A 27,519-nucleotide genomic window follows, 5' to 3' on the forward strand; every position below is an offset into this window, starting at 1 on the left:
CACTGCCTCATGGTTTCTGTGTAGACATTAGGGGATTACACACAATATAGACAGTAGAGATCTGAACAGTGTAGGCCTTGTACTTAGTGTAGACTTTAGAGAATTCTATGTACCTCAGACATTAAAGAGTTATACACATTGCAGAAGTCAGGAAGCTAAGACTCCTGAGGCATCCCTCAGAATGTCCACCATAAAAGATGGGGTAGCTCCTTTCTGGTCCACTTGCTTTTGGAACTAACTCTTGTTGTCTATGTGGAGAGTGCCACAATCCTGAGGACTCCATGCTTCGAGGAGACCAGACCAGGTCAAGAAGAGAGATCTCTGGGAAAACCCAGTACCTCCAATGAGACAAGAGATGCCACAGCCTGGCCCCTTCAGTCTCCCACTCTTGCAGCTCCAACCACCACCTGGCCACCCAGCTCAGCACCTTCTAAGATTTTGGGCCAACATGGGGGGAAAATCAGATGATCATGATTTTTTAATTGGATATTTTATTTACATTTCAAATATTATTCCACTTCCTGGTTTCTGATGGTTATGATTTTAAGCTCCAAGCTTTTAGGGTCATTCTTTGAACATCTGTGGTAACTGGAGCAGCAGGCATTTCAAATGAGGGACAGTCAGAGAGCAGCTACACGGAGTGGCCCCTCTCAGGCATGAGGTTTGTAGGGAATCTAGCTGCCTCTCCTGTCCTCAGCAATTCCCTGGCCCACCCAGCTCATCTTCCGCCGTTCCAGGTTGTATCTACTCCCGGGACCGTGGTGTGTCCCAGTGTGAGTGCCTAACAGGTGTGCACACTCAGGAAAAGCTAATTAGGTACTAATATCCCCCACTGTAGATGGCTGATCTAACAGTGGCAGAGAGGCCAGAACAAGAAAGTGGGCATCCAGGAAAGGTGGGAAGACTGGAACACTGGGTCAAGATCAACCTGGAATGCTCCTTAGACAGCACAAGCACAAGGCCAAACTCCAACCTAGAGGGGACGGATGCTCAGAGCAAAGGAATCAAATAACCCATGGGGTTCCAAAGGCAGAGGTGGCCCCTGGTCCTCCTCTGGGTCAGCTCACCTCAGGATAAGTCCACACCAAGGTGCCCAGAACCTAGTAGCCATCTTGGCTACTTAGGAGACTATGGGATGGATGCAAATAGAAAGATATTTACTTCTGTTTAGAAATAAATAGATGATTTCCCTTTGTCCATTAAAGCACAGAACGTGTATTAGTAACTTCTCTTTCACTGTGACTGAACATTTGACAAGAGAGATCTAAAGGATGATGGATACAGGCCATCACAGTGGAGAAGACATGGTGGTGGAACCTAAGTGGGACATGAGGTTTCATGTCCTTAAATCTGAATGAAACAGAGTGAGAACGGGAAGCAGACCTGGTTTACAAACCTCAAGTGGCCCATCCCCAAGGACACACTTCTTCCAGCTAGACTCTACCTTTCAAAGATTCTACAATCTCCCAGAACATGGCTACCAGATGGGGAACAAAATGTTCAAGAACACCAGCCTATGGGAAATATTTTATATGCAGACCTTATGTGTGGAGGTAGTTTATATTATATAATGGACAGATTTTCTTCCTCTGACACAGAGGGACTATCTGAGTATGGGTTGTGAGAAGGCAGGGCCAGGGGCACAGACAGGTCTGGCCCCCAGGATTGTCCTACTGAGCAATTGGACTTGGAGGTGCTGAGGGAAGGCCGGCAGGTAGCCAGTGGGCTGCTGCTTAAAAGATATAGCTGGCCCCTAGGATCTCAAGTGACAGGGTGGTGATCTGGAAGCTACATAGTAAGGAGATGGATATTGAAGTGTTTTGTCACCAACTTTCATTCCCTACTGGCCAGGGGTAACCATACCCTATATTTAGCTACCCCACATTTGGAATGGGCAGACTCCCAGGGTTCCTTGCAAGGTAACCTCAGGATATAAGTCCTCCCAGTATGGGAGAATAAGGGTGTGAGCTGTGAATGCGATATGGCTGGTTATACAGACTCAACACTGGCCAAAGGCTCACTGGGTCGGTAACTTCAGAAATGGCGGGCAGGAGGAAGGGGGCGGGGCTTAAGGAGCAGTTCTGGCAGTTCTGTCGGCTCCTCAAGCCTCCTGTGTAGACAAGAGTGAGCTCGAGAGATGGCTCAGTGGTTAAGAGCACCCGACTACTCTTCCAGAGGTCTTGAGTTCAATTCCCGGCAACCACATGGTGGCTCACAACCATCTGTAAAGAGATCCGATGCCCTCTTCTGGTGTATCTGAAGACAGCTACATTGTACTCACATATATAATAAATGAGTAAATCTTAAAAAAAAAAAAATCGTGGGTCGTGTGAGGGGAAGCAGATCAACGTTATGGCGGTCCTGCTAGTCCCATGGCAGTTCCACAAGTCTATGTTGGGGAGCTAAGGAGGGAAGACACTGGGAATTCAAGGTTGCTTCTGACTCCGATATACTCACTGCTTGACTCTGGGTTTCAGAGTCATCCCCACTTCATCATATTCTTGGCCTTTTGGAGTAGTGAGGTCAGTGAGGGATGGTGCTTGACTGCTAGGAAGACACTGTGAGAGAATTAACCTGGCTGGCAGGTAACGGCTATCATTTATGGAGAGCCTTCTCTCCCACTTTCTTGGCTAACCACAATGGATTTGTTTTCTCTCACTGCGAATCTTTGAGATAAATAGCATTCCTATGTTACACAGGAGCAGGGTTGCCCACATACTTAATAGGGCCTGATGCAAAACAGAAAGGCAGGCCCTTAACACAAAAATTCCCAGTGATGGAATTTCTGATAGCGAGACAGGGATCTTGCTAAGTAGAGGAAGCTGGGGGCAGAGGCACAGTGCACAGTTCTTGTATTGTTGACCACAGCCTGGGAGAGGAGGAAACAGAAGCACAGAGGGGGTCAGTAACCTGCCTAAAATCACAGAGCATGGGACTGTTGCTGCCATGATTTGAACCCTGTGTGTAACTCTCCATAAATATTCTTGGGCTAGAGGCAGAGCTGCAAAGACTACACACACACACACACACACACACACACACACACACACACACACACACAGGTTTTTCTGGGATTATTTGTACTACTGAGGCATCCAGCCTCAACGACTAAGTTTCAGCTTGTCAGAATCTCGGGTATTATTTGGCCATTGTTATGATTTTAAAGCTCATTTGTTAAATTCTGATATATGTCCATCTCTTGCTTCTGTTCTGCTGAGACCCCTCCCCAAAACACAAGGGCAGGCAACTGAGCGAACTCAGCAGCTAATTTGGGGTGCATGGACCGGTGCTCTTCTCTAAGTTCTTAATTACTTTGCTTGGGAGAGGTTCCTGCTTGGTGGTGGGGCTGGCAACTTTTACGGAGGACTCTGAGTTAGACCACACAGTGGCCCACCTCAGCATTTCCCCCAGCAAAGCAAGGATGCTCGAAGGCTTGGGAAAAACTGAAAATAACAGACACTCGATGCTATGACTCCATATGAAGTAGGAGTCAGGCGGGAACACTGCTAACTCATAACAGAAACCTGGCTGCTGTGCTCTGACCCTAGGTGGGATTCCCTCTGATACTGAGCCCCAGATGGGCTGTGTTGGCCTGAGGATGTCACTCAAGAATCCAGTCTCCTTCATCCATTCCTGCCCTGTAACTGTCAGCCTCATGGCTCCAAAGAGGCTGTACCACCTCTAGGCTTTTTGCCTGCATTCCAGCAGGAAAAGAGAGGAAGGATAAAGGGTCTCCTCCCCATCCCTTAGTGCTAGGACTCAAACACGGATCCTTCCACACGTAGACAAACACTTTGTCACAGCGACATATGCCCAGCCCTTGTTTGTTTTTTTTTTTGAGACAGGTTCTTGCTAGATAGCCCAGGCTGGCCCAGGGCTCACTACCCTTTGTTCTAGCATCCGGAGTGCTGGAATTGCAGGCAATGTGTCTCCATGACTATTTTATTTTTCTTATTTTAGCAACAACTCCCCGGACCCATCTAGTTGATTTCTGTGTATACTTTTTTTTTTTGACAAAAATTAGATTACAGAGTGATCTAAGGATAAGGCTCGTTTAAAGCAAGCCCACCCGGTACCCAGCCAAGACTGTCAGTACAGAGAACATGGATCCTGGTGAGACAAACTGTGCAGACCATAGCAGCTGGATGCTATTTTGGCTCAAAGCCCCTCACCACACTCCACTGTCTAGACCAGCACTGTTCTATAAAACAGAGTGCAAACCCCAATGTACATTCGGGGTGAACCTGAATACATTAAAAAGGACAAAGAAACTGGGTATGTCTGGCCCCAGCACTTGGGAAGCCAAAGCAGGGGATATGTAATTCAAGACTGTTTACATAGCGAGACCCAGCTCAGAATAACCAAAGAAACAAAAAGTGAAACAAATCTACATTCTTAGTTAGGAGTTATCTTTCATAGTCTTATATACAAAGTAGCAATGATATGTTGTCATGGTTTGGATGTTGGATGGACAATGCCCCCCAGCCTGCTCCCTCACTCCAGGTTTATACATTTAAACCCTAATTGTCAGTTGGTAGTGCTGGAGTGTTTGCAGTTTGGGGGGGGCTGAAGTGGGGGATTGGTTGAAGGGTGGGGGATGGAGGTTGTAGGATAGTTGGGAGGTGGAGCCTATGTAGAGGAAATGTCTATAGGGTGGGTGGAGGCTTATAGTCCACCCTGTTTCTTGTCTACTTTCTGCTTACTTAGCCACCAAGAAGCCTCCTGCTTCTGCTGCCTTGGGGGAAAGTGCCCCAGCAGCCATGCCTTCAAACTGTGCCTTCAGTATGTGGGCCAAGGCCACCTTTCCTTCTTACCATAGATTTACACACAGCAACACGAGATGTAGTTAATACATCTGCATGGGGATGTTACTCAGTCACTAGAATGTTCACAGAGCATGCCCAAGGCCCTGAGTGGATGGATGCCCAGCAACACATAAACTGAATGTGGTGGCCTCCTTCTGTAATCCAACACCGGGGTTGGACTTGTATGTGGAGGGAATAGAAGTTCAAGGCCATCCTCAGCTACATAGCAAGTTTGAGGCTAGCTTGGACCAAAGATGCAGACGCAGTAAAGAGAAAGGAATGTAGTAACAAGTACAGTACTTTTACCCGTACCCAGCAGCATCATTTACCCTGTAATACATCCTGGTGGGAACGGTGGCCTCCTCTATGACACTTGGCAGCCCCTGTGGCCCCAAACACTGCATCAGGCACCACATCTATGCTTGGATATTTTAATTCTTTCCTCCCCATGGAAATATACAGTTCTAAGCCTATTTTTATTTTTTACTGATAAACTAATCGCATATTTCCAGTGTGACATTTTAGTTTTGGGGGTGATCAGACGTACGTATCCTTCATCCCAGACAGCTATCACTTCTTTACAGCTCCTACCCTCCCTCGGGTCAGGAGGGAGATTTAGAAAGGGTGGGGGAGGTGAGGATGTCATGTGACTGCAGCATAGCGAGGGTACAGACAGATCCCTGTCAGGAGTCACACAGCACCCAGGGCGAGGAAGGTCCCTGAAGATGAAGAACTGCCCTATCCCGGGACTCTTACTGCTCCCGTTGGAAGCTTTGCTTTGGCGCTAGAGAAGAACTCAAAATAGTGCCTGATTTATAGGACGAGACCAATGATGGCAGTGGTCACTGTTACTTATAGTCAGCTAGACAGCTGTGTTCTAATTCCACACCCCTGCGTGAACAAACAAACCCATTACAATAGGCACGCAGGCGGGTCCTATGGCTAGTCTGTGTATTGTGTGTATACCTATGTGAAGTCTCTAGAGGACTCTACCTACTTCTAGGGTATCTGTATACTCAAATCTGCTTTGCGAGTAAGAAATTAAATATGACAGTCCCTTTCTACAATTGAGTAAACCAAGCCAGAGAAATTGAGTCGCCTGCTCACGTTCCCACAGCTAGCCTGGCCTCAGAGACTACGGCCACCCCCACGGACAGAGATCGTGCATAAACAGCAATTCTGGGGCAACAGGTGTCCACCCTGGGAGCCTGCTCTTAATCTCATTGCCAACACCTGCCACGCCCATCCGGCTGGAAGAACCAGTCCCCCCCCCCGCCCCCCCAGCTCCACGCTCCTCCTGTCCTGGAAACCGGCTGCAGCCAGCCACAAAGAGAAACAGCGAGCGGCAATTGCCGCCTCAACAATGACAAGTGATGAGGCACAATAGGAGGATCGGGCCTGTAATCAGCTTCAAGCTATACTTAGCTATTTACGAGTCCTGCAGCTCGCTCCGGAGCGTGTGAGAGAAGCGCACACCCTCGGCCCAGCGCTTGCTCATCACCGCTGCGCACCATGCGGAAAAGGACCCCTTTGTGACAGCGCCACAAATTACAGCCCAGGCAATCTGAGTTTCAGTTGGTGGATTCTTCTCTCTCCTAAAAGAAAAATCTGTGTTAAGCTTAATTACGGTCTGTCATTACCCGCAATCTTATAATGATCCAAAGTCCCAGGCAAAATGATAATAATAAAAAAGGAAAAGTGAGCGAGGATCAATTCAAATATGAATAGAAAAGATCTAGACAAACGCTGGGGAAGGGAGGTGATGGGGCATTATTCGGAAACAATCGGGAATGAAGACCAGCATCTCCGGAGGTAAACACTTGTTCCGGCTCCATTGTCAATGTACCAGGCGCAGGGCTCAGCGCTAACTTTCCTCATTCTTGGCTTCTTGAATCCTATTCGCCTTATAAAGTATAGGGAGCAGCTCCTAGGATATAGGAATTCCATCATCAAAAGACCTAGTTGTAATAGGACCACACCTCTCGCATCCTAAGAAGGATGCTCGATCAGACTGAAAGTGTTCACTGATTGCATTCAGCTTATAGCAAGAAAAAGGTGGGCGAGGTGTGGGTGGAGGTTGACCGACGACACGTTTTAAACCAAGTTTTCTTTTGTCAGTTTTTACTGACCCACGGTGGCTTCCTTCTCAGTTCTAGAAGACCACTGAGTGCGCCCTCTTGTGGCCGCCTAGGGAGTGAAAATGATCTCTTCCCTCCACCCCTTTGCTGGGTAATTGGGTGCCGGAGAATGGGCGATCAGATCTGAGAAAGTCAAGCCAATCTTCCTGGAACCGCGGTGTATTCTGGACTCCACAGAACTTTTTGAGACCACGTAGATGTCAAAATAAATCTCTTCTTTTCCTGTTTATCAAATTTATGAAAACAATTATTCTATAGCACATAAAATAATTCTTGATTATTTCCTACATGCTGCTTATGAGAATTTCTTGTCTATCAAGGACACATGTAGGGGGACCTTTTACAGTGAGACTGTGAGTAGGAAATTCATCTTGGGGATTAAACATCAATGCACTGTATCTGTATTCAGGAGGATGCCTTACTTTTCTATTGCTTCAATAAGACACCATGACCAAGGCATCTTATAAAAGAAAAATTTTATGGGATTTACAGTTCCAGAGGGTTAGAATTCATGATTCTTGTGGTTGGGAGCATGGCAGCAGGCAGGCAGGCATGGCACTGGGGTAATAGCTAGGAGCTTATATCTCGATTCACAAGTGTGAGGAAGAGAAAGGTAACTGGGAATGGCTAGAGTCTTGAAACCCAAAGCCCAGTGACATACCTCTTCTAATGAGACTCATACATCCTAGTCCTTCCAAAATAGTCCTACTAAGTGGGGATGAAGTATTCAAATGTATTAGTCTACAAGGGAGGACATTCTCATTCAAACCATCACACTTCACTTTCTGGTTCCCATAACTCATGGTACTATCATAATACAAAATAAATTCAGTCAAACTTCAAGAATCTGCGTAGTCTTTTACCATGTGAACACTGTTTAAAAGACTCAAGGAAACTGAACCCCCCTCTAAAATCAAATGGTAAATTGCATACTTCCAACAAACAGTGACATAATATGCATTGCCACTCCAAACAGGAAGAAAGGAGATACTGTGGGGAAATATTGAACCAAAGGAGAAGCAAATCCCAGCAGGGCAAACTCTGGATCCTGAGGCTCCATGCCGATGCCCAAGGCCTTAGAGGGCTCCATTCCTCCATCTTGACTGACTGTAATATAATTTTCTCTCGGGCTGGGTCCACTCCCTGTCTGCAGCTCTCCTTGATAGATATCCCAAGGCTCTTGCTCCTCTGGCTCCTGGGGTCTCTAACAGAACCCAGGCTTTACTTTCACATCTTCTTACAATGGCTTCTCTGAGCTGCCAGCAGGACTCCTTTGCCACACACCTGACCTCAGCAGCCCCCCTTACCCTCTCAGGACTCCACAGCCCCTGTACTTGTGTATCCTTCATGATTTTGATGCCAGAGTCGCCTGCCTGACCCTTCAAGTTTGAGGCCAAGTTCAGCTGTCCAGGTGGGCATGATGGAGCTTGGCCCCTCCTTGAATCGCATTTGCATATGTCTTACTGTGTTGTTGCTTTTTAGAGGCAGAATATTCTCTGGGCCTTTGCTTTTTGTAAGTTGGAGGTTTAGCTGTGTGGGGTGCTGCCCCAAGGGCTCCCCTCCTTTTATTCCATGTCTCAGCAGGTCTCTCCTGACCTCTTTCAGCAGGAGCCTTGACTCCAGCATTGCATTTCTTGGCATTCTGTTTCGCTGTACATTTGATATTTATTTTTGCCAAGCCTGTTTTTTTTTTTTTAAATTGCAGAATTGCGTAAGAGTAGTTACCAATCACCACATAAAAGAGTCAATATTAGGCTGTCTTGAAATTTTCTTTTGCCAAGGAAATTACTCCAGGATTTTTCCACTTAGCCATAGACAGATTCTTAGAATATGTGGTGGGGGTTGGGGGCAGGGAATCGGCTGCATCCTTTGCCAAAATACCACAAAAGTGATTTCTATTCCAGTTGTTAATAATTTCCTCTTCTGAAACCTCTATAGTTCACATTGCTTTCAATATTATCTTCCAGGCCCCTAATAGGATGGCCCGTTAAGCCCAGTTAATAGTATTTAAGCACTTTCCTAGTCCCAAGTCTCATTGTCTTCCACATTCCCTCAGAAGCCAGCATGGGCTGGCCTGCTGAAGCAGTACCCCACTCCTGGTATCAACTTCTGTCTTAGTAACCTTTCTATTGCAATGAAGAGACAACATGACCAAGGCAACTTATAGAAGAAAGAGTTTATTGGGGGCTGATGGTTTCAGAGAGTGAGAGTCCATGACCATTATGGTGAGGAGGCAGGCAGGCAGGCATGGTGCTGGAGCAGCGGCTGAGAGATCACATCTTGAGACATAGGTACTGGGAGAGAGAGCTAACTGGGAACAGCTAGAGTCTTTTGACACTTAAAGTCTGCCCCAAGCGACACACCTCCTTCAACGAAGCCAAACTGCCTAGTAACAGTTCTACCGGGATAGAGTGATCAAATATATGAGCCTTTGGGTCGGAGGGTGGGGTGGGGTGGGAGGGGCTCTGATGGCTATTCTTGATGGTCAGCTTTCACTATGTCCAGAATGAACTGCAATCCAGAAATGGGGACACACCTGTAATCTGGATCTTGAAGCAGGATGACACATGCTTTTAATCCAGATCGTGAGGCAGGGAGATGTGCCTTTAATCTGGATTATACCTTCTGATGGAAGCCTCTATGAGGCATAGAAAAAGGAAGTTTTGCTCTTTGCCTGTTTGCCTTCTCCTTGCTAGCACAGCTATTTCTTCACTGGCTTTCGAGTCTATGTCAATCGTGAGATTGCAACATATAGAGAAGACCAGCTGAGACGCCCAGCCTGTGGGACTGAAAAACTGCTAGATTCTTGGATTCTCATTTATAGTTAGCCATCGTTGGATTAGTTTGTCTGCAGCCTAAAAACCATTCCATATATTTCAGTTGGACTGCAGACTAATATATATTGTATATTATATATAATTATATAGTATATGTATATAATATATTGTATATTATATTATACCTATAGGAAATTTATAAAGAGAGAAAGATTTACCTAATATATTCTACGACTCTAGAGGACACTGACTAATACAGAGACCATTCTCATTCAAACACACAGCACAGTCAAATCCCCATTTAGGATGCTTTGCTAGGTTGGCCCTTTATGTTATAAAGAGAAATTAGCCACTAGCCTATGTGGTCCCTCACTTTTTCACCCCTACACTCTGGTCGCAGAAAGAAAATGATGGCTTGGTTTACTCACATGCCCTGTTTCCTGATTGTGAAGTCCTGCAGAATCTATTTGGTTGTGAGAACAATTTTAGGGAAGGAATGAATTAGAAATTAATTACATCTACCACATGAGACCCACTGAGTGAGCTCCCTTGTTGCATGGGATGGCAATGTCCACATAGCACAGGGGAGAATCTGTGTTACACAGAGCAATGGTGGGCAGGTTGACGTAAGAGGCCTCTGTGAGAGGCTGGTGGTCAGCCCGGGGATCGGTCACCACTAGAAGCCATGGCTCCCTGAAGGCTGCTTGGATCTGGTTAGTGAAGGTCCCAGGTGTGAATTGGCCAGCAATTGGAGTGGCTCCTGTGGCAGCGGCAAACTTCAGCACAGCTCGGTGGCCAGTGTTCCTGGAGGAGATGACGCTGACGGCAGGGTTCTCAATGGCAACAATCCGCATGCGAGGAACCATCTCCCGGGAGCACCCATGGGAGGTTATGCCTGATCTTTACTTCTATAGGGACCCAGAGGAGATTGAGAAGGAGGAGCAGGCTGCTCCCGAGAAGGCTGTGACCAAGGAGGAATTCCAGGGTGAATGGACTGCACCAGCACCTGAGTTCACTGCTGCTCAGCCTGAGGTGGCCGACGGGTCTGAGGGTGTGCAGGTGCCCTCTATGCCCATCCAGCAGTTCCCCACGGAAGACTGGAGTGCACAGCCAGCCACTGAGGACTGGTCAGCAGCTCCCACAGCACAGGCCACTGAGTGGGTTGGAGCCACCACTGAGTGGTCCTGAGCTGCTCTGCAGGTGCCTGAACCAAGGGAAAAAAGGTGGAAGGAAAATAAAGTTTCTGAAAGCTGGAAAAAAAAAAAAAAGAAAAGAAAAGAAAAATTAATTACATTGCAAAAGCTGGAAAACTCAGCCAAACCATTATTTTTGAAAAGGTAAATGAAAATTCCAGATTTTGGCTTCAGGTAAGGCTTGCTTCAGCAGATCAGAGCACTTGCCAAGGCTTTCGTTTCTCCCTGCCCTCTGTGATAGAGCAGACACCACCCGGAACCTTCCTAAAGCTCACCCGCCTTCATAATCAAGCTTCCGTGCATTCCTTTGCCCCAGAGGTATACACAATAAGCTGAAAATACCAGAAAGTAAATGCCCTTAGATTGCCTCTCCACCTCAGGGAATAACATTTAGTGAATAAATACCTCAGCTATCAGTGGTCCTCAATGGGACAATTAGGAGGTGTGATTTGCACTGTTTTTCTCAAAGTGTCCCCCAAGGACCGAACCCTCATTGCCCACAGGAGGCTTCCAATTCCCCCCTCATGGCTCCTGCCCTCCCCTGTCTCACTTCTTCCCATCAGTTCAACACCCCCTGCCATCCTGCCCTGTCTGCTCCCTGGGGCGTTCCCACTCAGTCTCTTCCTCTGTCCCAGAGCATCAGCAGACCTGGCATCTCTTCAAAGGGCTCTGATCAACTCATCAGATCTTTTTGAGCACAGTGTATCCGACAAAGAACTTAATGGGGACTGGCAAGATAGCTCAGTAGATAAAGGTAGCGAAGAGTTTGATTCCTGGGATCAGCATGACAGAAGGAACTGACTTAACCAGTCCATTATCAAGCCATCGATTCCTCAGGAACCGATGTGACTTTGAGGAAAGGTACTGGCTTAGTAACTGGCCTAAGTGACTCCCGTCCCTCACCAGTCTCAGGACACCCCTCCCTCCTTCTCTCTTTCCCTCTCTCCCTTTCCTGTCTCTGGGCTCTCCTAACAGAACATGGGATTCTGAGACATTTATAAATGCAGAAATTTGCTTCTCATGGTTCTGTGGGCTGGGAAGTCCAATATCAAGGCACTAGGGCCTGGTGAGGGCTCTCCGGCTATCCTTGTGAGGAGCAAAGGCAAAGCAGTGAGCAAAGCACCTTGAGAAAGGCCTTGCCTCAGTTCACAGAGAAGGTGAGACGTTAGCTCAGCCTCCTCATAAGAGGCCCAGCTCTTTGCTTTTGAGACAGGGTTTCTCTGTATAGTCCTGGCTGTCTTAGAGCTCACTCTGAAGATCAGGCTGTTCTCGAACCCAGAGATCTGCTTGCCTTTGCCTTCTGAGTGCTGGGATTAAAGGAGTGTGCCCAGCCTGAGGACCAGTTCTTAATACCTCTTAATACCACTGCTAATCTGTGTATTTAGGAGGGGACACGTTAAACACAGACTACCTTGAGTTGCCTCTGAAGTAATTCCTGCAGGTAGAGGTAGTCATGGATCAAATGCTAACCTCTGAGCCGGGCACAGTGGCACACACCAGTACTGACAGCTCTCGGAGGTAACAGCATGTGAATCACAAGTTTCCCTTGGATGTAGGGAGCATGAGAAGGAAGTATGTGATCCCATAGCCAGGGAAGCTGGCCCCTTCATTGCCCACAAGAGCTGGAGAGGATCGGGCAGGCAACATCACCCTGTGAACAAACACAGTCTTCAGAAGACTCCATCTCCTCACTCTGAGCAGGAGACTCTCTGAATACAGCAGCTCCCAAAACGTCCTGCTAGATCGCTCCAGTCAGCAGCCTCAGTTTTTCCTCTCAAAACAAGGACTCCAACCCAGGTTCTGAAAGAGTCATAGGCTCTATATTCACTTATTGAGAACTTATGTGCTGAGCTTCAGTAGATGGCAACCCTTCCCTGAGCACAGGGCATACATCAGAGGGAGGAAGGGAGGAAGGGAGGAAGGGAGGAAGGGAGGAAGGGAGGAAGGGAGGGAAGAACGGAGGGAGGGGGGAGGGAGGGAGGGAAGAAGCAAAAGAAAGAAAGAAAGAAAAAGAAAGAAAGAAAGAAGGAAAGAAAGAAAAGGAAATATTGTAGTTTGGCCAAGAGAGACCATGAAACAGAAGTTCACAAATCGAAAGTGGTCATTACAGGCATTGACAGATTCCCTTAGGGCATAAAGCAAATGGAGCCGGGGATCTTATGAGCAGGAGGTCAGGTGTGATAGTTGAGCTGAGCCTGAGCGGGGAAGGGCCCAGATGCTCAGGGACCAGGAAGGAGATAGAGTAGACCAGGACAGTAGGGCTGGGTAGAGAGGGGGTGGAGGTTTACACTATGGCCAAATGGTTACATGGGGAAGAGGATGGACTTTGTGTTTTCCCCTGAGAAGTGGGCAGGGGTTTCCAAGCAGGAGACTGGTAAAAAGAGGTCTACAGTGACCTCACCTCCTGCACTAGGAATCTCCTGAGAGACCTTAACTCTGAGCCCACGTGTGCCCCAGTGGACAGACAGCGATGGAGACGCCCAGGAACTCACTGCTTGGACCAGCTTATGCTGAGGTAGCTAAAACATGGAGTCAAAACACTGTGGGAACTGTCAGTCCTAGCTCAGTGGAGTTTACTGAGCACTGTTGTTGTGTTTGCTATTGTGACATGTGACTGGCTCTCTTAAATATCCTTGGTGACTGAGGAGTCACCCACATTTCGTAGGACACAGAGGGCACTATTTCTAGGAACTTCATTCTGCCACCCTGACTCCCCACCAACTCCAAGGCTACTGGGAATCACTGACATCTCCACAGAGTGGCTTGGTGGTGTTTCCTCTGTGGAGAATATGCCGTTCTGCCCTGGCTTTTATGTTGTGGTGCAGACACTGTCCTGTATAAGTGGGGGGCATGGAGCTGATGATTCCAGACTTGCCCAGACTTGCTTGGGCCGAGGTGCAAGCCCCCTCAGTGGCAAGAAGCCTGCTCCTGCCTTCTGAACAATACCTTCTGCTATTGTTTCTGGGGCACTGTGTCCCTCTTCAGGGCCTAGGCTGACCTAGTTTGACTGCAAGCTGCATAGGAGTGCTCCGTGCAGGATTTGTTCCCGTTTGTTTATCTTCTACTAAAAATACCCCTGAGAAGCAGAGGCACAACTGAACTGACCTTGACTCTCCCCAAACGGCCCAGGGTAGAAGCTTTTCTGGGCTCCTAACCTGCCTCGCTGTACTCCCCAAGACGTCAACTGCTTCCCTTGTGTGCTAATAAAGACGTACCTCCAAACCCAGTATGGTGGCCCACACCCGTAAGCACAGGTGAAGGCCAGAATGTTGAGGTCAAAGTTAGCCTCGGCTACACAGTGAATTTGAGGTTAGCCTGGGTTATTTGAGAACCTGTCCTCTGGAAGCTCCGTGGTAAGCTCCCAACTTATCCCTCCTTAGTGGAAGGCTTTATTTAGGCCATCAGAGGTGCACCCTCAAAGGGCATTATGGAGACCTGTTCTCTTTTCTCTCTTTGGTGACCCACCCCCCCATGAAGTGAATGGTTTTGCTGAATCATGCATTCCTATCGTGAAGTTACCACAGACCTGAAGCAATGGAGTCAATCAGTCATGTGCTGAAGCCTCCAAAGTTGAGAGCCCCAATAAAAACCTTTCCTATTTATAAATTGACCATCTCAGGTATTTTTCTTCTTTTAATTTTTATTCTTCTCTCGTACATCCCGACCTCGGCGTCCCCTCCCTCCATCCCTCCCAAAGTAACGGAAAACTGAACAATAAAAACCACTTTGATTGTTTGCAAAATTTCCAGAGGTAGTTCTGTTATTGATTTAACTCCACGCGATTAGAGGACACATCTGGTGCAGCTCGAGTCTTTTAATAGTTTTTAGGTGGTTTTGCCGTTTCTGTGTGCTAGAGGCTGCCCTCGGGTTCACTGGCTCTGTTCTGTCATCGCCACTGTAGACTGCTGGGGTAGCAAATGATTTTGTCACTTCTATCGAAATAGAGAAAACTCTTGCAAGCATTCTGATTGTGATGCTTTCTTGGGCAAACCAATACTGAGGACACAGTCCTGGTCAGGGTGAAGTTGTCTTTTTTTGCACCAGAAGGCATCAGATGAAATCTATGGCTTCCAAGTGGCTGTGACCTCTCGAGAAATGGTGCCATGGATAGAGTTAATTATTCTTGGTTGCTGGAAGTTTACAGGTTCAATTATGCTAGCAGCTGTGAACATTGGTGAGAGGTAGCCTGTGTTAGTGGACCTAAGAGAAGGTCATAGCCATAGCGACTGCACAAAAACTGCCAGGATCAAGGTTGGACTTTTGCTCCTGTGTATTGGCTGAGTCATTGGCCCACTGTCTGTTTAATATCGCTTCTTCACTGGATGCTGTCTTGTGACCTTTAGTGTAGTCTTCAAAGTTATGATGCTTTATGTCTATTCTCATGGGCTTGTCCACATCTGACTTCCCCAAACCTTCCAGCTCTCAGCCTGATTATGGTACTGTAACAAATACTCAAGTAAGGAATCAGCAAACTGTAAAAGCCTAGATAGTATTTTACTTCTTGTCTGTCATCTGGTCTCTGTGGCAACCACACCAATCTGATATTACAGTGGAAATGATGCCACACATAATATGAAAGTGAAGAGGTATGGCTGTTTGTTTAAATAAAACTTTATTTATAAAAATCAGTACTAGAGGGAGATTTGGGTCATAGGCCAGAGCTTGCTCACTTGGAATCTAAGCCCATTCTCCCTTTCCGTTGCTGTAGTCTAGTGGTGGTTCTAGGCCTATACCTACATATTAAGTCAGTAAATCAGCGGGCTGAGTTTGGACTGAATGGAAGTATGAGTTTCATACTTTATCTCATTGTAGAGGATTCTGCATGAGTTATCATAGGTGAGGGCTGAACAGGGGTCAATCAAACACTCATCAGTGGCATTGAGATCTGAGCCACTGGTCTGTGCAGACCACCCCTTACCTTCTGATCCCAGAGGGGCCTTTTCTGCCTTACAATCGAAGGTCACTGGTATCTGCTTGATTTTGTTTTGGGAGGGGGGACAAGCGTTAGCATGGCCCCCACAGTTAAGTGATGTCTGTGACCATGGTCTCAGTTTCTCCGGTGTCATGTCTCATTGGGTCTGGATGGTGTTCTGCTCTCATGGTCTTTCCCTCAGAATTCCCCCAGTGGACCACAGGTTTCCTGTAGTATCTTTCTATGTCACATCTGTGTCCAGTTTCCCATTGGGCTGCATCAAGTTTATCAATCATTTACTGTGCCCTCTGAACCCCCTGAGGCCCTGCCAAGTTTATAGCTCCTTCTTAATCATAGGTCTAACTTTCAATGTATGGGTTTTTTGAGGGGGGCATTGTTTACTTTGGAGGGAATATTATGGGCTGCTTACCCATTTTTCCAGCGTGGCAGCACGTCAGTTCTTTGCAGGCTTATTTTCCATTCACCGAGCATTCTCCTTGTGATATCTGCAATGTCTCTTACTCATTGGGTCTGGTCAATTTGACATCATTGGGAGCCTGGGGTAAACTGTGTAAGTATGCTGGAGAAAACAGGAATAATGGGTCTAAACCATTTATTTAATAGAATGGAGTGGTCAGGTCTGGATGAGCCCTCTTAGCATGGCAGTGTATTTAACAAACTCAAAGTTTAGACCGGAGAACGCTCAGACTGTCAACAGCCTTTACTGGACAGGACAGCTCTGGAATCACTTTAAAAGTCATTTCCTATGTTGATTGAGGGTCAGTGAGGCGGTGAGCTTGGACCATCAGCCTGGGCCAGCTCTGGAAACTCTTGCTGTTGGTTGGGTTGGATTAACTTGGTTTTCTGTCATCTCTGTGGCACCATGGGAGCTTCATCTCCTAGGGCAGCAAAGGGAGGAGAAATGCTTCATGCATCCAGTTAATTTGGTAGGTGACACATGAGGCTTATGCTTTTGCCTCTCATTATTCTAACATCTATTATCGTAGATGCTCCTTCAGACTCTAACATGTACAGTTCAGTTTCCTGCCATTTCTTGGGGTGACTATAAAAGCAAAGATTGCCTGAGCCATTTTTGAGGGTACAATTCAAAATGGTGAATGACTCCATCCATCTCATGAAACCGTCATCCCGAAACTCTGAATCTTTGTACCCATTAGGAGAAACTCCCTGAGTCCCTCTTGCCTCGTTCTCTAGCAACCACTGTTCTATTTCTTATTTTTGCAATTTTGAGGTCTCCAGGTTTTTCATATGAATGGAATCATATAGTATTTGTTTTTGAGGCTGAGTTTTTTTTAAAGATTTATTTATTTAATGTATATGAGTACACTGTAGCTGTCTTCAGACACACCAGAAGAGGGCATCGGATCTCATTACAGATGGTTATGAGCCACCATGTGTTGCTGGGAATTGAATTCAGGACCTCTGGAAGAGCAGTTAGTGCTTTTAACGGCTGAGCCATCTCTCTAGCCCTTGAGGCTGAGTTTTAGGTAGCCCATGATGGCCTTGAACTCATGATGTAGCCAAGGATGGCCTTACTCTGATCCTAATGCCTCTATCTCCCAAGTGCTAGGATTACAGGTGTGGACCATTCAGTCCAGCTTGGCATTTGTCTCTCTGTGAATGGTTTGTGTCACTTGACCTAGTGTCTTCAAGGTTCACCCACGTTACATGCTGCATATGTAGAGCTGACTGGAATTCTATAGCATATATAGTCTACACTTATCTTAGCCTCTCATCTCTTGGGTTATCTATGTGACTATGGTGTGAACGTTCTCTTCTATGATGTAAATGTTGCCAGGGTAATAGTGTTAAGATGTGGAGCTATGAGCAGTGGTTAGACCATGAGGGGTCTGCCTTTGTGAATGAGATACACTTCATACCATTGAAGTTCACAGTTAAACTAGTTAAGGTGTTAAATTCCATATTATATCTGTTTCTGACCACTAAAAGGGTCTCTCTCTCTCTCTCTCTCTCTCTCTCTCTCTCTCTCTCTCTCTCAAATCATTTAAATCTCCAAACCAAATTAATGCAATATTTCAGATCTCCCTTAGTTCGAAGCCTGCCTCAGCTACATAGTGAGCTCTGAACTAACCAGGTCTACCCAGTGAGGCCCTGTCTCAAAAACAAAACAAAACAAAATAAAACAAAACAAAACAAAACAAAACCAACCAACCAAACAAACAAAAAACCAACCCCCCCAAAAAAACCAAAAACCAAAAAAACCAAAGGAACCAACCAAAAATCATCAACAAACACCAACGAATAAACCAGAATTGAGACTTCCGTCAGACCTCAGGCACCAGTGCTCTTGCAACTAGGTATAGGTTAGTTTATTAGTGGGGGAAGAAGCAAGGCCTGGCCCCCTCAGACCATCTTGTCCTCTGACAACTAAGGTCAGGGCTATTATGCCAGTAACACAATCTCCTAGGGAGCCTTTCCACTGTGGGCTTCGTGAGGACTTGGATTATTAAGATGTAAATTAATAGGTACAATCCCCGGCCCTTATGTTGAACTATTCCTGAAAGGTTTCCAAGAGCTCTTCTGTTTACTGCTCTTCAAGGACATTGCAAGGAGCAAATGGCCAGGGAAAGGGCCTGAAAAGAAAACACTGTATTTATACAGTCAGGATCACAGGTGCGCTAGGGATGGGAAATGTATTTGGTTGGATAAATTATGATCAGCTACATTTCCTCTTTTTCCTCCTCTTTTTATAAAGCCACCATAAAAACCCAGAGTAAGTTACCATGAAAAGCTATAATAATGCTAATTTTGTTCCCATTTCTTGGCTTTTTCCACTAGACTCGAGGCTCTTTAATATAACTTTAAAATTTTTTCCCATTAATAATGCCCTTTCTTTTGGACCCTGAACTTTTGAAGTCGTATTATTATGTCCCTCCATGACTGACGGCAGCATATTTGGTGTTTAAAAATCAACTGCTAATGCGTGACAGCGCATCCCCAAGGGCCATGCTGTCCACCCCCGACCCCCTCACCCCCCTCGCCCGAGTTTAAAAGCTTCCAAAATTGAGTGAGGATGAATCATGCTGAATGGAGCATTCGGGGCGGCTTGCCCTGTAAACTCTTGGCAAGGAGCAGATCTGGAAGATAGGAACACATTAAATGAGGAGGCACACATGTAATCTGTCACTTGCTGCCTGCAGTCTGGGGGCCAACTAGATATTACTGGTACCCACGAGTGTGCTAATAAACCATCCTAAGGGCCAATGTCCTCTATATCGTCCCAGGCCCTGGCCCCTGCTCCTTCCTTCTAAACATAGGTCCTGGTGACACTTTTGGGAAAAGCCTTACTATTGTCTCAAAAGTCATATATTAGAACTATAATTCCTTGATGATATGGCACTGGGAGTTGGCATCTGATGCGACTTGGCGGCTATCCTGACAAAAATCACACCATGTGGCAGATCTCACATGGGAGGGCTTTTATTAAAGGGGAGGAAACACAGAGGTGGCCTCTGAGAGAGAAAAAGAGAGTGGAGGGAGGGAGAACATGACTTTTATTGGGGCCTTGACACATGTGAAGGGGAGAAGGGACAGGGACGACAATGTGCCTCTTCTTGGGCAGCTAATGATGATGTGTCTCGTCGTGGGGTCCTTCAAAAGCTGGCTGTAAAGATGCCTGACTGTTGCGGAGTCACTTTCAGAGCTGTCCGTGGATGTGCCTGATTGTCAACTGTGCCTGATGCCAGCATAAACCTAAACAGTCACCATGGAAACCAGTGTAGAGGTTCCTCAAAAGCAAAAGTTAGCAATACCATATTACCAGCTCAACCATGCCTGGGCGTCTATCCAAAGGGCCCTGTGCCCTACCCTAGAGATAGCCACACGGATCTACACATTGCTGCCCTATTCACAATGTTAGGAATTGGAGTCAGCATAGATGTCCATTGGGTGTGGAACAGACAAGGAAAACGTGGAACATGAGCACAATGTCATTCTCTTTGTAACTAAAGGAAAGTGGGATTTTGAAATTTGCAGGAAGATGAATGGGATCCGGAAATATAATACCAGGTGAGGTAACCTAGGCCTGGAAAGACAAATGTCTGGTACTCTCTTTTATATGTAGATTTTAGATTTACTTTTTGATAGCGGATTTAAGTTGGAGTAAATCAAGGCCAGATGGCAAAAAAAGGAGCAGAGAGAGAGAGAGAGAGAGAGAGAGAGAGAGAGAGAGAGAGAGAGAGAGAGAAGTATGTGAGGTGGGGAGAAATTTAAAGGAGAGGAAGACAGGATTTAAGTTAGCTATATGTTGCTATGACAAAACACCATGACCAAAATCAATTTGAAGGAAAAAAGGATTTATTTGATTTTACAGCTTAGTCCATCACTCAGGGAGGTCGGCAGGAACTCAAGACAGGAACAGAAGCAGAGGTGGTGGAATGGTGCAGTAAATATTAGTAATACCCTCCAACCCTCGCTTGCCGGAGGAGTCATGGAGTCATATGGCATTAGCGAGGTATTTTCAATTCAGTCAGCAAAGAGTTTCACCTGCTAAACTCCCAATCTCTATCCCACGCTGTCACCGGCTACTGTCTGAGCCCAGCAGCAACCTCTCCATCCATCTAGTTCCCAAGGTGGGTCACTGCCATGCCAGTTTCATACAGAGACCACCTATCTCGTGGCTCTCTTACTGTGGACCCTGCAACCGCCCCCTGCGGTCACTGTCTCAACTCACACCAGCCGGACCAAATCAAAACTCCAGAAGCTTATAACTTAACAGTCAGATTTATCTAAGTAATTTATCTCAGTAAATTTACATTCTATAAAGCGTCGACACAATAAACTCGGAGCCAATTGATAATGATATAAACCCACCCAGATAAGATAAATTGACCTATAGAAATCTATCCCCTAAGAAATATTCATAACAACCTGTGGCCATTTGTGACTACACGGATCTGGGTCGTCCTTCTCTGCCTCCATCTTGGTTCCTCTCTCTCCCCTCCCCTCCCCTCCCCTCCTTTCCCCTCTTCTCTCTTTTTCTCCTCTTCTCTTCTCTCTTCTCTCTTCTCTCTTCTCTCTTCTCTTTTCTCTTCTCCTTCTCCCTCTCCCTCTCTCTCTCTTCAAAACTCTGTCCCCGCCCCCTTTCTCACTGTTCAATCATAGGCCCTGCCTCATCCTGTGCCAGCCCCCATAAAGACATGCATAAAGACAACAATCCACACTTCGCCCTTTCTCTCTATTTAAAAAAGGAACCTTTCTCTCAAATGTCAGCTGAGCACAGCCATTACCATTTTGTAACAACAATGGAAGAATGCTGCTTCTTGATTTGTTCCCCATGGGTTGCTCGACTTGCTTTCTATACACCCAAGGAATGCCTGCCCAGTGACGTGAGCCCTTCCACGTCAATCATTACAGACTTTCCTACAGGCAAATCTTACAGAGCATTTTCTCAATTGAGAGTCCCTCTTCCCAAATGATATTAGTGAAAGACCACCGGGGTGGGAAAGACCCCCACCTCAAATCTCAAGACGATGCAACCCCCAAAAACTCACGAGAAACTGGTCTTGATGTAATAAACAAGAGGTGTATTTGAGGAACCAGAGCTCTGGGGACGACACGTATCTCACATAGGAGATAGAGGAGTCGACTCCGAGCCCAATTAGGGGAAGGTATTTATAGGGAAAATTACATAGGCAGTTGGCAACAGTCAGACAAAGCAATTTCATTGGTTTGTAACTTGGGCTCAGTTCAACTCTAGGCCACCCTGCTTCTGGGGCAAGCTAACCCTAATTCTCGTTTTCCTCAGGACTGTTAAGTCAGGCCTTATCGAGGCCAGATGGTTTGTGATGGCTATAGCCAGGCTACATCCCCAAAACATGTTATGTTATTCTTTGCTGTGAGGTGCACTTGTCCTCACAGCAGGGTCAGTGGGGGATAGTTTAAAATCTTTATTCTTTCATTAGCTTGTGTCAAGTTGACAGAAAGCCAACTGGGATACATAGTAAACCACATGTAATATGAAAGTAGAAGGGGTTGAGAGAAACCAAAGGAGATGTCTGAGTTAGGTTTTTCATTGCTGTGAAGAGACACCATAACCAAGGGAACTCTTAAGGAGGAAAACATTTAACTGGGACTGGCTTACAGCTTCAGAGGTTCAATCCATTATCACCATGGCGGGAAGCATGGCAGCATCCAGGCAGACATGGCCGAGAGTTCTACATCTTGATCCAAAGGCAGCCAGGAGGAGCTTGTCCTATGCAGGTAGCCAGGAGGAGGATCTGGCCACACTTGAACATGTATATGAGGCTTCAAAGCCCCACCTCCACAGTGACAAACTCCCTCTGACAAGGTTACACCTCCTCCAACAAAGCCATAGTTCCTAATAGTGCCACTTTCCGTGGGCCTGGCATATACAAACCACCACAGTAGGGATTGTTTAAAGGAGAATGGAGGTGAGGTTGGAGAAAAGGTGGAGGTGCTGGGAGGGGGTGTCAACTAAAACTAAGAACGTATGAAAAAGCTATACAGAAACCTACTAGTTTATAACTCAATTAAAACTATGTTTTTTCTTTCTTTTTATCTTTCTTTCTAAAGATTGAATAGAAGTACTCTGTATAGGTAGCTAACATTGTTCCCAGAATTCATAGGTTTTTGAACCCATATCATGTTGCCGGGAGTGGGATATTTCCCAATAAGTTGTTGGCCAGAGAGCCCCAGAGGCTCCCCCAAACAATATAGGTTACTACCATTGTTCTTGGATGCTCACCAGAACCAGACAATAAGATCCTAGACACAAGACAGCACTGGAATTGAGCTGGGAGATTCTTCCATAATTAGCTTTCACAGTGCTAGAAGATGCCATATGTAAGCGGTTGGTAGGGAGGGAAGTCATCAATGAACACACCAAGCTATATCTTCTATGTACTACAATTTAACTGCCTTAGCATGATATGCCCATGGATACAATACTGGCTCAAATATTTTGGGATTAATCAACCACTATCTGATTGGATTTGAGGCCAATTCCATGGTAGGAAATACATGCTTGGTACTATATAGAACTGCTCAAAAGTCTATGGCTAGGCAAATCACAGGTGTTATGGGGGAAATCACCTACTGATATTCAAAGGAACACGTAGTTAAAATTCCTTCTAAATATTTCTGGTTATACCCACAGACTAGGGTGGCCCTCCGCCTTGGTCAGAGAAACCTTTTCAGAAGCAGATGATGGATGAAGTACTGAGTATGAATGACTGCTGAGGACTTCGACCCAAAAGAAAGTTCCTTCTGGAATCCAGGGAGCATCACGGAAGAGAGGATGGAAGTCAAAAGATGAGAAGAACTTAGTCAGGAGAGGAAGGCTGGGGAGATGGTTCAGTAGGTTCAGATGGTTCAGTAGGTTCATGCTTATGTCTAAAGCATGGGCCATGAGCCATGTAACGAGTGTAACAAGCCAGGCGTGGTGGTACACACTTACAGCCCTAGGCCTGGGGCAGGGTGAGGACAGGAGGATCCTGGGTGCCTACTGACTGCCAGTCTAGCTCATCAGTGAGCTTCAGCTCCAGTGTGTGACTCTACTTCAGCTCTCTCTTCTACATACCCACATGATCCGCTTCCCCAGTGCATCCTTTGAGCCTTTCGACTTTTCTTGAGGACATTCCCCACTGTCCCATGCTGTCTAAGTGCTGGTGCTGGCCAGCACTTGCTGATTTTTCGTGGTAGGTCTCTTAAATCATCTGCTGTAACCGACCGCCTGCCACTCCTCTGCCTGGGAATTTACAGTCTAGTTAAAGTCACATCCATGAAAGGGGAGGGAACGAAGTCTCTCTCTCTCCCTTCGAGCCCCCAAATTGATTTGGCACTGGAAGCCACTGTTATATTTTATACTGAGTCTTCTGAATCAGTTCATTGAATTTTAGCTGTAGCTATATAAAATCCTCTCCAGCGAAGTTATTTGGCCATATTGCGGATGGCTCTGCCGTGATCCATCAATGCCACTAACTATCAGCAATAAAGAAAAATTCTTTTTCTCTTTTCAGTGTAATGAATTTTCTAAACTCAGACTGAACTTTGGAAGGCACTTTGCTATTCCTTTAATTTTAAAAATAGGAGCATTTTGAGACGCACTGTGAAACCTATAGGAGGGTGGCAGCAAAAGTTGCTTGTTTCCTATGTTGGAGGAAGATCGTTGAAAGGATTTAGGCAACTGTGGTTTGGAGATCATGGCAGGGGAGGTGGGATTTGGAGAAGGAGCTCATGGGAATTCCATTCAACAGATCTGACTATGTGACCAGGCTTCGGAGGGAGGAATCTGGCAAACAAGGGGCAGGTATGAGTTGAGATTAGTTCAATTTATTACATCAGCCAAGGGGGAAAGTTAGCTCAATTTATCCAACAAAACAGTTGTAATGCCTTGCATGGGAAACTGACCTCCAGGGTAGTGAGGAAGCTGTTGACATCAACAATTGAAAGCAGAACAAAGAGGCTCAGGTGGAGAAGGTAGGTGATATCAGCAAAAGGGGATAATTTAGCTCAGACAGAAAAGGTAGGGTTACACCCTAATATCCAGAGGCTTCTCTTTCAAAGCTGCATCTGGAATTCTTACAAACACAAATTGGAGGCAAACCTTTAGGCCAATCAGAAAACCTGCATTAATATCACCTTACTGAACAAGCTGGTGGCTGTGAAACTCTTGCTCAGTGCCGGAATAACTGGGTAAAAGGATATTTTAACCAGTTCTGTGGTCTCCTTAGATGTCCTTACTGTTAACACCCTTCCTCAAGAAGTCACCGTTTAGGGAACCCTTCTTGCTAGTTGTACAATGACATTTAGCCAAACTACAGTCAAGCAAAGAACAGTGTTGGAAAAAGATTAATTTTTGTTAATGTGCGTGCGTGCGTGCTTGTGTGTGTATGTGTGTGTGTGTGTGTGTGTGTGTGCGTGTGTGTGAGTGTGTGTGTGAGTGTATGATATGTGTGCACATGCTTACAGAGGCCAGAAAGGGCATTGGCTACTCCAGAGCAGGAGTTTGTATGCAGTTGTGAGTGCTGCCTGAACTTGGGTCCTCTGGAAGGGCAGCAAGCACAGTTAGCTGTGAGCTGTCTCTTCAGCCCTAGAAGACTATCTTTGCAAATAAATGTTTAGCAGCACCCTCTCTTTGTCACAATAGTCACATTGCATTTATAACCAGGAAACGCTCCCAGATGTTCGTGTTAGCATTCCATCAATATGACAAATGCTGGTGCCCTGAGAAGTCAGAACCGTGGAGGAAATGCTGACTTGGTGTTCATAATTTCAGCTATTGCTTTGTGCTTGTGCTGAGGTGTAGCACGAGAGCATAGTGGTGGGAGTCTGTCCACAATGGAGCGAAGCTGCTCACTTCATGGTGGTTGGGAAGCAGAAAGAGAGGGCTCATGTTTATGACAAACTAGCTCCCTTAAGATCTAGTACAAAGCCATAAATGGGTGAACCTATCTTTGAAGGCTGAGGCCTCAATGTCCCAAATACCTCCCCTCAAACACTGCCGTACTGCGGTGGTGATGGTGGTGGCGGTGGCGGTGGCGGTAGTGGTGGCTGTGGCACATAACATAAGCTGGTGGAGAAGTGAGGCAGCATTTCAGAGCCAAAGCACAACAATAAAAACTCAGCTTCACTACATTTAGACCACATCAGGGACATTCGAAGACGAGAGATAATCTGTGTTCCATTATTTATAGCAAGCAACAAAACCAGACTGCAATGTAACAAGATTTACCGGAAGGATTTCAGAGACTTGCAGACTTGACCTGAAGATGCAAGATGAAGGCCCGGCACTCCAGCCATACACCCATTTCCTCACAGTGTCTGGGCACAGCAGTGGGGATGGCAATTGCCAGATGTGTGCATTGGAATGGCTTTGAATCCAAAGTTCCAGAACAGAGAGTGCAGTGCGGCCAAGGTTGGCTCATGTGCCCACTGCTGATTGTGTCAGACCACAGAAAAAAAGATCCAACTCACAGTAGCACATAGAATAATCATGCTCATGACCATTTCTTTGGAAAAAAATCTGAGATGCTTTGGGGTAACCTCCAAACAGCATATGTCTACTACAGATTCCATGTAAAAAAGAAAAAAACATCAGTGTGAGAACACTCCCTTTTCACACAAAGTCATCATCCGAATTCTTTAATTTTTTTCCCTATAGAAAGGCCCTGAAACAATGGTTCTCAAGTTATGGTTCCCATGCCAACAGTATCAGCACCACATGATGCATCTGCTTCCTAGAGCTGCTGAACACATAGCCAGAGTGCTTACCATGTTGGAAATCTTTCTCCCACAGCGCCAGAGACCAGAGGGCCATAATGAAGTTTCCAGCTGGGTCACACATACTCGGAGGGCTGAGGAAGAATCTGGCCTTGCCTCTCCTTCATTTCTGGTGTTCCTAACAATGTTTGGTGTCTCTTGGTCTGTAGGCTCATCACTCTGGACTTTGCCTGGGTCATCACATAGCATTCTACTATGTCTCTCTGGGTCTCTCTCTGGATCTGTGAGCTGAATTTATTTTTCTTATAAAGACTCTTGTCATATTGAATTTAGACCCCAACTTAAGTCAGCAAATCTCATCGTCACTGAATAATCTGCAAAGTTGTTACTTCCAGTCAGGCCACATTCTCCACACCACACTGAAGATGGTCTATCTTATCTGAGTTCAGAAGCTAATAAGATTACACTGAGGTTCGGGATGGGTATGGATTTGGCAGGGGGTGGGGGCTGTTTCCCCAGCAAGTACAAATTCTCAGGCTTTGCCCTGGACCTATGGAGTCCCAGTCTAAGAGAGGATCCCAGCAGATAAGAAACGGAGCCCAGCAGATGCTCATGTTTGTCTCCCAACCGAGCATCCAGTTCTCACTGCAAATGTCTGGAAAACTACCTCTTGAAGGACAAAGGAAGTCTGATGGGAGAGGAAAGATGGCAGCAGGGGCAGGACCCAGGACCAATAATGGGCCTGCCCTTGAGCGCTGATGACACGGCAAGCGTTCCTTGCCTGAAATAGCCATTACCATGATTGTCGTTATCATCATCTGTTCCAGTCATTTAGGGCATCAACGGCAGGCGTCACACAGGAGCTCTCAAAACTTGCTTATATTAAAGGGCGTGCTTCCACCTTGGCAACAGATTTATAATCTTTAAAGCCGCTCCCCCTCCCCCAGCACTTAATCACCATTTCCTTCAGAGAAGTTGAAGCTTATTTTAATGGCAAAAGGAAAAAATATGTTCCTCTTTTTTCCCATAGAATTTCCTCCTCATTGGGGCATCACTTCTCTGACACCAGCAACTGACATATGGTATAAAGACATTCTCAGGGCCTGGGTGAACTGAATAGACACGACTCGGAGATTGGGGGGCAGGTGAACTATGGGTATTTCACTATGATTGAACTTCAGGCTACCTATCAATCAATCCATCAGCCACAAAGAGGTTTCAAGCGTGTCCACGTTCCATGAGAAGCAGTTTCGTAGAAGAACAGGAAGGCATGTACAAAAATACTAAATACTAACAACAATGGCTAACATTGATTATCAGTTTGATTGGACTGGAACATGTCTAAACGGTAAGCAAAGCACACCATTAGCTATGTATGAGGTTGTTTACAGAAACAGTGGGCATGTTGAGCTCATTCTGAATGCAGACTTCGCAGTCTGCTAGGACGGACGCTGACTAGAAAATGCAGAG

General features: G+C 46.1%; 1 long non-coding RNA gene and 2 pseudogenes across 1 annotated transcript; 2 read left to right on the forward strand and 1 right to left on the reverse strand.

Moving 5' to 3' along the window:
- Positions 1-10,238: 10,238 nt before the first annotated feature.
- LOC148001368 (small ribosomal subunit protein uS2 pseudogene) lies at positions 10,239-10,574 on the reverse strand (annotated as a pseudogene).
- Rpsa-ps28 (ribosomal protein SA, pseudogene 28) lies at positions 10,560-10,973 on the forward strand (annotated as a pseudogene).
- LOC134481905 (uncharacterized) lies at positions 19,583-23,838 on the forward strand. The gene is made up of 2 exons (XR_015637712.1): positions 19,583-19,875; positions 22,985-23,838. It is a non-coding gene; the product is annotated as an uncharacterized LOC134481905 (long non-coding RNA).
- Positions 23,839-27,519: the final 3,681 nt, after the last annotated feature.

This window comes from Rattus norvegicus, chromosome 14 (genome assembly GCF_021556685.1).
Source record: "Rattus norvegicus strain SHRSP/BbbUtx chromosome 14, alternate assembly SHRSP_T2T, whole genome shotgun sequence".
Lineage (NCBI taxonomy): Eukaryota > Metazoa > Chordata > Mammalia > Rodentia > Muridae > Rattus > Rattus norvegicus.